This window comes from Amaranthus tricolor, chromosome 15 (genome assembly GCF_026212465.1).
Source record: "Amaranthus tricolor cultivar Red isolate AtriRed21 chromosome 15, ASM2621246v1, whole genome shotgun sequence".
Lineage (NCBI taxonomy): Eukaryota > Viridiplantae > Streptophyta > Magnoliopsida > Caryophyllales > Amaranthaceae > Amaranthus > Amaranthus tricolor.
In genome coordinates, this window is record NC_080061.1 from 152,501 (window position 1) to 169,569 (window position 17,069).

Here is a 17,069-nt window from a genome sequence, read left to right on the forward strand (position 1 = left end):
TTTACAGCATCGTCAACGGTGTTATTAGTTGGTCGCGGTCGTGGCCCGCGTAGATTATTCCAGAGCATAATCCTCGTAGTGAAATGTGTGTCAAGATGTTTGGTGAAATTATCAGCTGCTTTTTTTCAATGTTGATGGATCGGCGGGAGTGGGGATGAATCGTCGTTCATTAAAAGTTGAACAAAATGATTTCCATTCACCCAACATATATGTATTACTGTATTTACACTATGCACGCCCGGTGCTTTCTTTAACGGAAGAACCAAACAGTTGTATTGCGAATTACCGTCAGCAGCACCATAATAAGCAATGCCAATGTTTAGAAACGTTGCTGCAGAGTACAAAGCCATCGGTGCATCCATCTAGTGCATAAAAGGATCAGGTCCATTGCTGTGTGAACCTATTCTGAATATAGCATCGTCTAACGACTCCTGGGATAGATATAAAGTTAGGTATTGCGCTCTGTTCATTTGCATTTCCATACTCATAGCACGTCTTAAAAGAGGCCATGCTTCCTCGCCTCCCAGCTCTGTGACGGCAATTGCTCTAAATCCACAGTTTCCATCACCTAACACATCAATCCAGTTGAACAAGTAAGAAGGAAGGATGAATGGGATGTCATCAGGCCATGAAAACTGTGAGAAATCACGACCTCCTGGATCATCTGCAATAATTGTAAATAAGGTTAATATGCTTAAACTGTAACAATTTAATGCAAAAAAACAAAAACTAAAGTCAATTACCGGATAAGTTGAAACTGAACTTAATTCCTACTGAAGATGACCACTAGATCTGCCACTAGATCTCCCGCGGGAAGAAGATCTAGACCCTCGACCACGAGAAGATGGTCTGCTATATTCAAATGCACTTTTTCTCCTTCTCATGGTTTTACTTGTGCTTGGTCTTCCCTTTCTCGATGGACTTGCATAAGGCTCAGGTATTTCAGCTCCATCTGGGTGTAGTTCATATTCAAGTACCTGAGACATTCGGCGTATAACAGCGGGATCAGATTTAAGGACTTCATCTACCAGAGATTGAAAGTACTCTTTGTCATTGGCGTTCGCGTATCGTACTCCTTCGTTGCTATCGTCTCCTAACTCTGTGTACCTCAAAATACTCCAGAATTGATGAATGTCATCCAAATACAAAGCACCATGTGAACCGATGGACATACGTAAATAACATGCACACGGCAATCCATGGGTTTGTTGAAGTACACAACCGCATTTGTTAAATACAAAATCACCCAGTTCCAACATGCGATTATACTCAAGCTGGAGCTGCTCCAAGGTATAGAGAGATACGTGGCGATATAAAGGTCTAAAGAAATTATGTCGCATCGACTTTGCTACAGAAGTCATGGATTCCTGTAGCGCTTGTCGGATCCTGACTTGTTGATTTGTAATTTGTGCGTGTGCCCTTTTGAACAGGGCATTGAATGAGCTATTAACGCTACCAAGGTAATACTTAAAAGACGAGTGTTGGCTTTCAACTCTGCTGGTAGTCTGGTTACCCAAGTGGAAACAATCATTCGTCCACGCACGCACAAATTTCTCTCTAAGTGGAATCCATGTTCCAGCCAAATACCGAACAAACTTTTTGTTCCTAACCGACCACGTGCTGACAATCGCTTGCCATCTCTGTTCAAATTCCCCGATTGTAGAACTTTCAACCAAGGGGTTCCATCTACTTTTCCTGAACACCTGCCCTTGTTGATTTTTCTTCCCGCCGTACAACTTGTCCACCATGTTCTCAACATCGAAAATAAGACATAATCATTAGATATAAAGACAATAATGAATCAACAAAGCCTTTTTACCTGGGAAGACGTCATGAATAGCTGCAGATAAACCTTCGTCTCGATTGGTTACAATAATGCTAGGAGTCTGAGCAGTGCCGAAAATATCTCTCAATCCCTGCAACACCCACGAATACGACACAGCCGCCTCATCTCGCATCAAACAAAACGCAACCAAGAAGTTGTGATTGGTTGGCGTCATTCCGATCACTTCACATAGTGGCCACTTTTGTTTGTTCGTTTTGTACGTTGTATCTATCAGCACAACGTACGGCCACGTAGGTATCATTTCGATAAAGGTAGGATTTGCAATTAAAGATCTGCTCAATTGCCTTTTAATATCCAAGTCTGTCCAGACCACGTAATTAAATTCTGTAGCCATATGAAGACAGTGTTAAAGGGGAGTCATACCCTCCATCTCTTCCCTCCTTATTGATTGCCTAATATGATATATCTGATTCATACTAGCATAAAAAATAGGAAAATTATCTCTAATAGAATTCATAATAAAGGCCGGTTGCATTCCGGTTGCACTAAGCCGTCGTATGTGCTCCCGAATATCTACATTGATCATGTTCGCCCTTACATGACCATCTCTGTAGACTAAGAACGGCTGGTTATGTTTTCCTTTTTCACTAGGACACACCCTTACCGTCTAAGGTCTTTCTATAATCAAAAATTTACACCCACAACTTCTACTTTTAGAATCAGGTCGGGCAGTATTATCTACATTATGTACACCACCCCTAATATTACCATAGCGGTGACATTTTAAATAGACACTAATTCTAGAACGTCCTTCTTTCTTTTTATAAGAAGCACGTGTAAATTGAAAACCGATTGTTATTGCTATCGCATCAGCCCAACTATGTAACTCATCTACGGAAATAAATTCTCTATCCGTAACAAAGCTACCGGAGTAGTCTACGTTGTCTCCAAAGTTTTCAAACTCCTGCAAATTTAAAATACAAATAATATAAATTAATTACATTAACGACGTAAATATAAATAATAATTATAAATAAAATTAATAAAAATACTAATACTAAAAAAAATTAATAAAAATAATTATAATAATAATAATGACTACAACAATAATAATAATAATAATGACAACAATAATAATAATAAATAACGAAAACTAAAATTAATAATGACAACAACAATAATAATAATAAAAAAAATTACGTAAACAAAAAAATGAAAAAAAATTTTTTAAAAAAAATATCAACAATAATAATATTAATGACAACATTAATAATAATAATAATAATAATAATAATAATAATAATAATAATGATAATAATAATAATAATAATAATAATAATAATAATAATAATAATAATAATAATAACAATAATAAATAAATTACGATAACTAAAACAACAACAACAATAATAATAATTAAAAAAATTACGTAAATTAAAATTAAAAAAAAATAAAGAAATCGCACAAAAATGATGGTTCAATCGCCCAATTTTATGCGATTGAACCATGGTTCAATCGCCCAGTTTTGTGCGACTGAACCATGGTTCAATTGCCCAGTTTTGTGCAACTGAACCATGGTTCAATCCCCAGTTTTGTGCGATTTATTTATTTATTTATTTTTTAATTTCCAACGATTCAAATCGAAAAATTTACGTACCGCATCCAATTCATAGTCGCTTTCGTTAGCCATATTTAACCAATTACGGTTGACAACTTCTTTATGAGGTTTTAGAGAGATAGTAGCGTGTTTGAATTCGTACTTCATACGCATCTCAGAGTTTGATATATATAGACAAATATTCCGTATTAAATTGTTAATAGTGTTACTAAGTGTGATTTACATTTATTAATTAAGTTTTAAGTGTATTGGTAATTTTGTAATTTTTTAAACTCCAGGACAAATACATAATTTTGAAGGAGGATGGCGATAAAATGAAAAGAGGTGGCGATATTTAGTAACACCCTATATATATCTATATATATATATATATATATATATATATATATATATATATATATATATATATATATATATATATATATATATACCGCACCAATTGTACGTAGCCTAGCGTTTATTTAAGGATGGTCCACACCTTAAATTAGAGGATAGATCCTACAAAATGGAAGAGAAGGACCAGCTTACGAAATCAAATTCTGAACAAAAATGCAGAAGTCCCAGTTTTGTACTGTAAATTTCAGGAGAGAGATAACTGATGATAGATATCAACATCATCACCCCATTTTTTATGGAAGATGTATCAGAATTTGACCTGGGGGCAAAACTTTTTACTCATGGTATTCATATTCATATTCACTTTTATATTCACTTTTTTTTTTCGATTTTAAAATATTCATATTTGATTGTAATATATTTAAAAAAAATTACTATTAGTAGCTTAGTATGAAATGTAGATAGTAATACTCTTAGCTTAGTATGACTAATCTGATAATTAATTAACCAGGTGAAGGTACAATCACCATCATTAATTTGATTTCAATTGATGAGATTACGTACTTTTATTTAATACTTCTATTTATTTAGCACAAGTTGTAAGTTTTTAAATGTTATTAACAAAAACTTCTAAAATATACTTCTAGTAGTGAAGGCAAATTATAAATAACAAAAAAATAGATTTCAATCTTTTGCTTACAATTAATTTCTAACTTTATTAGATTAAAATTGAATATAATTGCAGCCTAGAGGAAGCATCATAACAACAAATTAAGATGTGCAATACTTATGAAAGTGTGGGTCATTAGAACATTAGGGCTTGTTTGGTATAAAATTTTGGCTCTTCGGTAATGGAATCAATTAAAGCTATCACTTACTAATTGTTTGGTTTGATGTACAAATAACACAATCCATTTCAAGAGAACATTTAGGGCTTGTTTGGTATAAAATTTTGGCTCTTCGGTAATGGAATCAATTAAAGTTATCTCTTACTAATTGTTTGGTTTGATGTACAAATAACATAATCCATTTCAAGAGATTAGCTTATTCCCTTACTTTGTTACCACTAATATGTGAGTGGAAACAGAAGATATTTTCTTTTCAGTGTCTCTATCATGAGTCATGACCTTCTCCACTCCAAGTCTCCAATCATCTCTCCATTCTCTCATCACCTACTCAATTCATCTTATTCATCTTTAGAAGTCATTTTTTCAATTCTAATGAATAATGGATATATACAAGGGAATGTAGAGTGATTCTTGAATTTATTGTTGATTAGTGATAATGATTTCTGAATTTTATATTTTTAGTTTTTTGATTGATTGATAATTTCTGAATTTTATATTTTTAGTTTTTTGATTGATTGATAATTTCTGAATTTTTTTATTCAATTATTTTGATATTTTTGTGGTGAATGCATAAACAAAGAAAGATACTCAAGGGAAGAATTGATAATGGGTAGGAACATCATTTGTTATTAGTCATTCCATTACCTTTTCAAACCAAAAAAATGATAATAATAACACTTTTCATCACCTTTTCCTTTCTTAACAGATACCATTTCGTTACATTTTCACATTTCGTTACATTTCCACTAAGCATACCAAACATCCCCTTAGTTCTATTTGAATAAAGAGCATAGCAATTAAAACTAAATGGAATCTTAATTTTATAGAAACAATAATAAGTTATTAAGTTGGATGCATGAGAGAGTTTTAAGTCTAAATTTGATTCTATACTCGTGTTGGATGATGTATAGTATTGTTTTGTTTGTGATTGTATAAGGGTGTTTGGCAATTGGCTGTTGACTGTTGGTGGTTGACTTTTTAGTTGACTTGTTTAACCGGCTGGAAATGCTGACTGTTTTTGTTGGCTTTTAAGCTAGTTGAAAAAGTCAGATGTTTGTGAAGATATTTGGGAAATTTGAGTATTGGTTATTAGCTATTGTGGGCCAGCAAGCCAAAATCTCATCAAAAAAAGGTAGCTGAGGCAGTTTTTTCATTTTACCTAAAAAAAAGCCATTTACCGAACACTTTTTTTGGCCATTTGACTAACTAACTAGCCAAAAGCCAAAAGCCAACCAAAAAGGTAAGTTAAAAGCCATGAACCAAACACTCCATAATTGTATGCTTGGTTAGTGTTAAAGATGGCAATGGATCCTGGGCCCGGCCCGAATCCATTTTGACGGATTTGGATCCTATTTTTTGGACTTGTCGGATCCGGGTCCATGTAAAATTGATGGATTCAGATCTGGGTCTCAACAAAATATCTATGCTTGGATCCGTGGATCCAAGAGATCCGTTTTTATTTTCAAAAATTCTATTACATGCAAGATCATGCTCAATATTGTATTGTGCCTGCCAGTGTATTTAATTAGAATGATATTGATGTAGTTATCATAATCTGTGCAATCTTGTGGAATCTTAGTAAGGTTGATCATGGTATATTTGCTAGAATTTGGATCCTTTCGACCAGTTTATCAAAATTTACTTATACTACTTTCCAATAACCTATTTAAGATTATTATTATTATAAATATCTTCATAATAATTGAAAACGCATTTGACAATGCTTTTGCCTACTTTTTGGTTTTGATATCCACAACCAAGCAACAATGCACAATATCTCCATTAAATTACAACTCTGAATCAAAATAAATAAATATATATATATATATATATATATATATATATATATATATATATATATATATATATATATATATATATATATATATATATATATATATATATATATATATATATATATATATATATATATATATATATATATATATATATATATATATATATATATATATCATTAATTAAAGTTTAAAATTCTATCGTTATCGCAATATGAAGCAAAATTTAATCAAATGCATAAAAATAAGCCTGGACCTATTTTGGACCAAGACTCGATATTGGATCTGGATCCTAAATATTAGACTCGCGGATTCAGATCTGGATTTGGATCCTCCTTTGAAAAATAGATTTAGATTCGGGTCCACTTAGACCCGGTCCAGATCCAATCCTTTGTTATCCCAAGTTAGTGGTTATAAGGTGTTTTCGTAGGGGTAAAAATTATGAGTAAATAAAATTAGAGTGATGATGTAGTAAAATAAAGTAGTAGTACGAGTAGAAGCGCAAGAAAAAGGGGTAGAATAGCGTAACCCAGAATGGCAAGCGGCGGAGAAAAGCTGGACTACTTGGACCACCTCCTCTTTATAGACAACTTTTTAAATGTCTTTTCCTTTTCTAATTTGTAAGAGACACAAATCACTCTATGTTCCACCATGAAGTCATGAACTAATGCTCGATATAGTCCCCTACTCCCCTTCTTATTTACTTTTTTCTATAGTAGCCCAGAATAATTTAATGTTTTATGATTTTTTTATAATAATTTTCTCCATTGATTAACTATGAATAATTTTATTTTTATGAGGTATTTTCCTAGAATAAATTTGGGTAACCGAATGACCTGCTATAGTACGTAACTTACCAAAAAAGTAAATTGAAAAATTTAACATTTTTTTACATTTTTTTGATATTTTATTTTGATTTATTCTTTTTTTTTATAAACAATAAAACTTGTTATATTAGGTCATCCGATTATCCGAGTTTGCTTTAGTCAAATACTCTATAAAGTTGGGATTATTTATGGTTAGTCAATAGGTGAGATTGTTATAGAAAAATCATGAAACAGTTGGATTATCCTAGGTAATCTTTTTTTTTTAATGTTATATGATCTAGATATATTTTGCATGTTTTAACTTACTTCATTCTTTGTCTAATTAAATTTGTTATTTTCACTTAAATAATGCTAAATGAAATGGTTGAATTTTATGAACTTATAAAGATAATAAAAGTATAGTTAAACGCTAATGCCAACTTATTACTCCCTATATCTCAGCAATAACTTCACATTTTTACTCAGGATGATTACTTTTTACTAATGTGGGTCAATTTATCTTACATGATATTTATATGACCCTTATGCTTTTCTTTCAATCAACTCTATCAAAAACACTTAAAGGATCACATGATCTCCATAATTTTCTAAGAAACCGTGCAAATTAAAAATAAGCCATGCATAATGATGAAATGGATCGGAAGATTTATTACTATAAAATTTTCTTGGAAAATTTAGATATTGCATATTAAATTAACTTGAAGCTCTGTTTTCTTTGCAAAGGTGGAATTGGAATGAGGGATCGAAGCTAAGAGTAACCCTAGCTATGTTTTCTTAGAAAAGCCTACCTCTATAATAATTTGATGTGAACTTTTGACTTAATTCTATGAAGGCTATTTAAGTATTGTTACAAAGAAATATGGTTTAGTTTTGATCGTAACTTTTAGCATCATCTAATTTCTATTATAGGCTTGTAATGACTATGGCATGGGTTTTAAAAAACATGGTTTTACTTTAAGTTAAATTTTGTTAGCGAATCCAAAGCTACTTTTAAGGGTAAAGTCGTAGTAATAGCAGTATATATTTCACTTTTTTTCATTTTAAAAATCTTAAAAACTACATACTATTGGTGTTTTAATAAAAGGATTTTGACATTTTATTTCTTATTCTAAAATAGATGTCAAAATCTTAGCATGAGTAATGAAAAAAAAAATAATGAAAAGGATCCTAATACATACCATTGAACCATTGCTATTCACATATATATATATATATATATATATATATATATATATATATATATATATATATATAAACAATTTCTTTCAAAATAGTTTTTTTTTGGAAAATGTATGATAATTAGACAAAAATAATAGCAATACAACTAAATTGTTCTAGAAAAATTAATTAACAGAATATTTGACTTGTATAATAGATGGTAATTGGTATAATATAGTACATGATAACAAATTAGCATTAGTGCATATATATTATATATATGTGATGTAAATTAAGAAGTTTTTATATATTTTCAAAAGATTGGAGAACAGTATCTCCTTAAAAAAATGTTATGCAATGATTGTAGAGATTTGCAAAATGGTGTATTATGGAATTATTTGCCCATTACACAAAAGAAAATGTTGTAAAAAAAAAAAAAAAAAAGAAATGAAAAGCGGTCCCAACGTGGAAGCTATAGAGGGGAGAAAGGAAGATGGGTGGAGTAGACATAAATAGGGGGTTGTTTTAATTGAAATTAGATGGAAATTTAGGACCACATGGTTTTCTTATCTGTTGTATGTACACCCTCCATTTTTGGAACCATTTTTTCTACAACCACTGGCCACGGCATCTGTTCTATTCGCTTCCCTCCATTTTCTCTTTTTTCCAATTCCAAATTCCAAAATCCTCGCAAAAATATAAACTAAATTAAATTAAATTTACTAATTACGAGTACTCTTTTGTATAAGACTCTGCCGTTTGACATTATGAGTTTCTGAAACAAACTCACAGGACTCCTGATAAAGCCTGGAGTTTTATATAACTTCACTTATGGGGATTTGTGCTTCCCTTATCACCCCCTTCCATATATTCTTACCCATAAGGCCACTATTAATAATTCATTGATTTTTAAATATTATACTACCTCCTATTCAGCTGAATTGTCCCATTTTTTTTTGGCACTATTCACTTATCACTCTTAATTTGTATTTTACTCTTAATCTATAAGTTAAAATATAGTCATATGGGATCTTGTTTGATTTGTCTCAATACAAGGATTATTAATATCAACTTTTTATAATTTTTAATTAAGCATAATTTGAGATATTAAGAGTTAAAATGTTGCCTCGGCAAGTGTGAAAAGTCAAATGGGACAGTTCAGCTGAATAGGAGGGAGTATTATTTTATTAATTTTCTATAATAATATTAATTTTTAATTAATTATAAATAGAATTAATTTAAAGGGCTATTTTTTCTAGAATAATACTAATTTTAGTTTATTAATTATTTTACTTGTTTTTTATCATATATTCTGTTATAGTTTAATTTTTAATATGTTAGGGATATTATAAGAAAATGCCCCCTAAATTAATATCATTCATTATTAATTAAAAATTTATATTATTATAGAAAAATAAACAAAATATTGTATTATTCTTAATAATTTTCCTTTTAAATATTATGAACTATTTTATTCTGTCCTCAATTTTTTTAATGAAATTATAAAAATGTTCCTATACCCCTTCACCTTTTAAATAGCCACTCAATATTTTATAACACTCTATTCTACTTAAAAGTGAAAATAACTGAAATGCACTCTAACTTTCTTCATTTTAAAGTTTAGGAATAAAAAATATACTATATAAATAAAGATAATCTCTAACCATAAATTAAAATTGCAAAATTAAAATTGCGGAATTGGACCCAATCGTATGTTTTGTATGACTTGATTAAGGACTCTAGGTACAATCGTGATCTTATGTGATCGACTTGTCTAGGCTAAGGCGCATATTTTGTATAACTGTGTAAATTTCTTTTAATGTTATTTTGTTTATTGTATGATTTTTTTTATATTTTGTATTTTTTTAATATGAATATTTAATTTATTTTTTTATCATTGATTAATTAGTAATTATCTATATTATTTATGCAATTTTATGTCAATTTTTCTGTCAAAAATTAGTTATTTATAATGTTATTTTATTACTAAATTATGTATAATGTGACTGGTTAATTATAATGATAGAGACAAGAGTTTCTTTAGGAGTCTACTGTTTGGCAATAGCTCTAGACTAGGGGCGTTCAATGGGTCGGATACATGTTGGGTCGGGCTAAGCAAATATGGTCCAGGTTGGATAATGACTCTTTAAACTTATTATGGGCTGAACATTAAAACTCTGGTCCGATTTGACTCGACCCGACCTGTTTTTATTAATTTCTAATAATTAAATTGTTGAAATGTCAACAATCTTTGACTAGAACGTTTAAATCATCGGATCAAACTATTGTACAACGGTCTGGTTTGATCTACGATTTTTTATTTTTATTTTTTCCTAAATTAATTTATGCTTTTATGTAAATATTATGTACCTACAATCACCAAATATAATAATTTGTAAATAGTTCATTGCATCAACATCATTTAAGTATATATTACTATACGAAAATAACTACATCTCGAAATATCTAAGTAGCAACCTATTTTTTTGAAATAAAAATGTGGTTTTTGGTCATAGTATGGTTTGCGATCTAATTAGATCTGAAAAATAAAAAATAACACCAGATCGGAAACAATAATTTTTTTTGAAAAAAATCAGTCCAGACTGTTTCGACTGTAGACCAAATCAAATTCTAAAATTATTATTACGGTGATTTACTTTTGTTTAGGCTTATATATAATAATTAAATTATCCATCAATTATGTTATTCAGAGATGTTGGTTTTAATATTATAGATTTACAGGTAGATCGATACTTGTATTCAAACTTGTTATTTATTTTGATTAGATAAATCATAAATGATAGATTTTGTACTTACAGAGTTAAAATTTAAAATAATTAGTCTTGATACTTGATTACTCTTATGATGATAATTGGTGCATGATTATTATATTAATGAATCTTATTATGATACGTTACAAGTAAATCTTATATTATGATGAAAAACATACATAAAATAAAAAGAAAAAAGAAAAAAAATTGGTGGTCAGAAAGTGACAATAATTTCAATTAATAACCGTAATTTGTAAATCACTATAAAAAGACAAAAAAAAAAATTAATAATAAAATAAACAAAATCAAAAAAGGTGAATTAAAATTACAAAATTCCCACTCTATCAAATTGTACCACATAAGTTCATAAATCAGCATTGTTAATCCCATACTCAACATTTTTGGAGTAGTTAGAGTAAGGTGCAGTCGTGGAGGTGATTTTAGTATGTAAGGCATTAAATTGTACATAATGTTTAAATTTGAGAGATTTTAAATATGGAGTAGCTTGCATTATTAGTTTGTACTATTTTTAAGCCCCGACAATCTAAAAATATGTATAATTTAGCTAGAGAAGTTGCATGAATCATGATTAATCCAAGATAATTTACAGGAAATTGAAAGCGAACTATATTGAAAAATGGCCAAACAATATCAGTATGGATGTTGCTCATATATATATAGCTGTCATAAAGATCACATTAGTTTTACAAGGTGGAAAATTTATTATGTCACTCACTAAAAAAACTAATAGAAATGATATATGATAACAATAAATGGATGTTTTTTGTTGATTTAAACCCATATCTTAATGAAGTTCAACTTACCAAAAAAGTTGTAAAAAATTAAGTGATTCATAAGTAATTTACTAGAAGTATATAAAACAAAAAATATATATGTATATGGGAGTATTAAATTTCATATGGGCAATAATGAATCAATTGAGAAGGATTTTAATCCCAGAACAAAGAGGACCAATTTAATTTTAGGATGTTTTGTCAGCAGAATATTGACCCACAATTGTGCTCTATCACAGAACTCAACAAGAAACAGATTGTTATAAGAGATGAGTTTTCAGTAATCTTTGCTTTGAGCAATACGTTTTTTAATTATTTCTTTTACTATTTATATAATATTTTTGTTTTGATAATATTTTCGTAAGGTACTTTTTTTCTCAATTATTTATAAAATATTTTTTTTCACCTTTTTAATCTTTTTATATAATTTTAATATCTCCATCATTTTCTCAAAGGGACAGATGAGTAATAAGTTTGGAAGGAAGAGTGGGGGAGAGAGAAGTAACAGGGGGTTGTTTGTCCCAACATTTTTCTAACCTTAACTCCTAGGTTCAGTCTTTCATACCTTGCTATGTTGGGATCTTTAAAATAAAAGAGGAAAAAATATTTTCTCTACTCTCATCACTACACGTCCAAACATATATACCATCCCCTTCTTCTCTTTTTTTTTTTTTTAAATTTTTTTTAAAAAATTTCTCTCATGATTTTTATGAGAATTCCCTCTCCATAATCAAAAAAACTTGAAGTTGCTCCACCAAAATCTAAAGCTACCCACCATCATCAAGACTTATTTCTCTACTTCTGGCAACCGTTAACATTTCCAAACTTTCTTCTTCCTTCCAAACAAGGTAAACTCATTAAAGCTTTTACTTTTTCAAAAAACGTATACTTTTTTAGATTTTTGACATTTGAAGGATAATTTTTTTCCACTTTCTTGGGTGTTCATTATTTTTGAAGGTTTTAGATGTTCTTATAAGTGACATAGTGATCTCCAAGAAAAAAGGGAGAAATTTCAGTACGTTTTTTTGTATTTTTAATTTTTCTATAATACGATCCCAAAAGAATTAAAAAGAAAGTGAGTTAGGTTCTTTAATTATTGGTGGATATTTTATGTGAAAAATGGCTGCTCATCAACAGCATCAAATATTGGAAGAGAAATCATCAAGAGAAGGAAACAACAATAACATGATGGTGTCATCTTCTCCAACAAGTTTTTGTTACTCAGATGTTGTTCCTCATCATCATCATTTAGGACAAAACTTTGATCCAAACCCTGAGATTTACAACTTAAATAGTGGTATAGAAATGATAGGGTTTCAACCAAAAGCTGTTAATACCCACCATCATGATCATCATAATCACGGTGATGAAAATCCATCTGAAATGGTAATTACATCAGCATCACAACAGATGGGTTTTATGGAGGATTGTTCATCAAGGCCATGTGTGTTTCCTTGTGAAAGGAATGAGAGGCCTAGTCAAGGGTTATCACTTTCTTTATCTTCAACTTATCCCTCAACTATTAGCCTCCAATCCTTTGAATTAAGACATAATCATCATCAAAGATTCAGTCTTTCTTCTCCTTCATCTACTTCTAGAGATGGGTTTTTGCATCATCATCATCAAGAACAAAGTCAGGTTTTTCTTGGGAAAAGTGTTGTAGGTGGAAGTACAAATATGAATCTACAGTTTGATGAGTTGATAAGAAATTCTAAGTATATGGAACCAGCTCAACAACTTTTGAATGAGTTTTGTAATCTTGGAAACCCAGATGATCCAAATAAGGGGAAGAAAGCTCAATCAAGGAAGAACAAAGAACAGTGGCACTTAGATGAAGGTGATGTTGATCACCAAAATCCACAAAATAACAATGCTAGTAGTTGCTCATCTTCAAGGAATAATGCATTGTATGGTGTTAATCTCATGGAATTGCAGAAGAGGAAGACAAACCTGCTTGGCATGTTGGAACAGGTAATATATACTCCTAACTCCTTCTTTCACATGTTACATTTATTGTAAGTTTAAGTATTGATAATAATATTATTATTATTATTATTATTATTATTATTATTATAAAGTATAATTTTTTTCCTTTTTGCCACAAAATAATCAACTTCCATTTTGTTTGTTTTTCACCAGTTCCTTTAAAAAAAAAAAAAACTAATTAATTAGTAAAAGAATAAAGAGGGAATTTGAGAAGTACTAATATATCTATGATCTAACTAACTAAATTGGTTGATTTTATGTGAACTAATTGAAAAGTGTGAACTAATTAGGCCACTGAAACACTCCTTCCTATTTAATGCTCACAAAAAACATGTATGTGACAATTCAGGGACTTCAATAAATAGTTTTATTAGAAAACCCGTTCCGATCCCATGCATCTTGATTCGTAGATTTTGATGTCATAGAAGTGACATCAATTTGTATGTGACAATTCCTGCCGGGGGATTAATTTGTATTTTGTTCTAAAGCTTGACAGAAGGTACAAGCACTACTGTGAACAAATGAAAGGAGTTGTATGTTCATTTGAGGCAGTAGCGGGTCCTGGGGCAGGCAGTGTCTATTCTGGCTTGGCTTCCAAGGCAATGTCAAGACATTTCAGATGTCTAAGGGATACAATTGTGGCTCAAATTAAGGACACCAACAAAGCCATGGGAGAAAAGGACTCAAACAATACTACAACTCTTGGAACAACAAGAGGTGAAACTCCAAGACTTAGAATATTAGACCAAAATCTAAGACAACAAAGAGCTTATCAACAAATGACTACCGTGGAATCTCATCCTTGGAGACCTCAAAGAGGTTTGCCTGAACGCTCTGTTTCAATCCTTCGTGCTTGGCTTTTCGAGCATTTCCTCCATCCGTACGCGCATCTTCTCTTACTACTTTCTTTATATGAATTTGGAGTTTCAACATTAAGTGAACTGTTGTAACTTCAATATAATAAGTTATATGTCGTACATGATATAGTATATAATATATATTGGCCCTCAACTGGCCATCAGCTAATGGTTAAACTAAGGTCTAAATATATGTTATAACCTAGCTAATTTCACCAAATGTATCTTTTTGGTTAATTTGTTTCGACAACTATATTAAACCATACAAAACCTGTTCCAAGATCAGAATTATTCATGATGGAGTGTCAAAATTTTAGTTGAAAATGGTATAACATGACACATAAAAAACTATTAGATAGAAATGCCAATAGTGGATAGTATAGCTCAATCATCCTTAATTACTTGTTTACAAGAGTACTATAGTATACACCACATGTTGTAGTTAGTTATTGCCTCAAATCGTTATCGGTCTTTACAAGATTCCAATCGGCTAGCTTTGGTCTTATTTGATCCTTTTTGTCATGTTTTAATCAATCATATTTGTTCACTTCCACCTTCTTTATTTCAGGTCCCATCTTCGTTTTCTTATACCCTTCAAAGCCAACCATATAAATTTCTCAAAATTATTTTTTTTAAAAAAAAAAACTAGTATTAAGCTGCTAACCAGCTAAAGTACTAGTGATATACTATATTCTCATAGAATCGAATTCTATGGCTTTGAACTCAACTCAAGTTTCTCTCCATACCTGAATGATCTTGCTCTATTTAGGTACCCAAGCGACGTGGATAAGCATATATTAGCTCGCCAAACTGGTCTTACTAGGGGTCAGGTAATTACTATTACTGCTTATTTGTTTAGCTACATTATCCACGTTATCTTCATGCATACTTAGAGCTTATATATGATTTTAACAAATAAGATATTTTTGGTCTGTTTGGTGATTAAATGTTGATTGTATACTTGTATATTGTGTTTTCTGTAGTTATTGGCAAATTTAATCAACTAAAATTATTTGCTGATATATAAGCCAATTCTTCAAGTTAGTTTCTATGAGATGTTTAGTAATAATTAGTAATTTGTAACTTTTTAGTTTTTCTAAAAACTCTATTTTTCATCTAGCTAACTTATAATTCATCTCGCTAAATAAATTTTTAGATATTTGATGGGCAAAAAATGCAATAATTTACACTAATGCAAACAATTATGATGGGTACGTTAAAATAATAATGTTGTTAGACAACAATAACTTTTGTATATAATTAATTGGGTGAATGCATGTGTTAATATAATTTGATAAAGATTTTGGAAATGAAATTGGTAGGTGTCAAATTGGTTTATTAATGCAAGAGTAAGGCTATGGAAACCAATGGTGGAGCAAATGTACTTAGAAGAGACAAAAGAAGAAGAAGAGCAAGACAATATGGGGTCCTCGTCCAATGCTACCGATAATGATCATCATCTTAACAGCCTAAATTGTGTACCACCTGCAGCACCTTTTTGTGAAGACCAAAAACCCGATCCTGATCAACTCCTTCGGGTTGACTCGTATTCCCTCTCATCCATTGTCAACACTAATACTACCTCAGCAAGTACGAATGATCCATCAAACAGAATGAATAATAATAATAATAATAATTTACATTTACAACAAAGTGGGCAGTTGATCATGGGTTTTGGATCAGTACTGAATCAATTGGATTATCTATCTTCCTCAAATTACAACGTTAACCAACAAGCTGATGCTGCAGCTGGTAATAATAACATTAATGCTGTGTCATTAACATTAGGGTTGCAGCAAGGTGATCATGGTTTAGCATTTACTCCTGCTGTATACTACCCTACAGATGATCATCATTTGGATAATCAACATAATTGTCAACCTCATCATCAGTATTCTCTTTTGGACGAAGATCATCAACCCCATAATTTGCCTTACACAAACTTAATTCATGGGTGCTCAAGTTCTTGATTTCGCTTAATTATGGAGTATTATATTAATTATTGTGAAAGATTTCTCAAATATATATATATATATATATATATATATATATATATATATATATATATATATATATATATATATATATATATATATATATATATATATATATATATATATATATATATATATATATATATATATATATATATATATATATATATATATATATATATATATATATATATATATATATATATATATATATATATATATCGGTCAGGTGAGATTATCCATCAATTATTAATGGTTAATACCAGCATCATATATACTCTGAGATCATTTTACTTAT

The 17,069-nt window shown here is 30.2% G+C and overlaps 1 pseudogene; it reads left to right on the top strand.

Moving 5' to 3' along the window:
* The first annotated feature begins 12,241 nt into the window (after window positions 1-12,241).
* On the top strand, window positions 12,242-16,772 carry LOC130801535 (homeobox protein BEL1 homolog; annotated as a pseudogene).
* The last annotated feature ends 297 nt before the right edge of the window (window positions 16,773-17,069 follow it).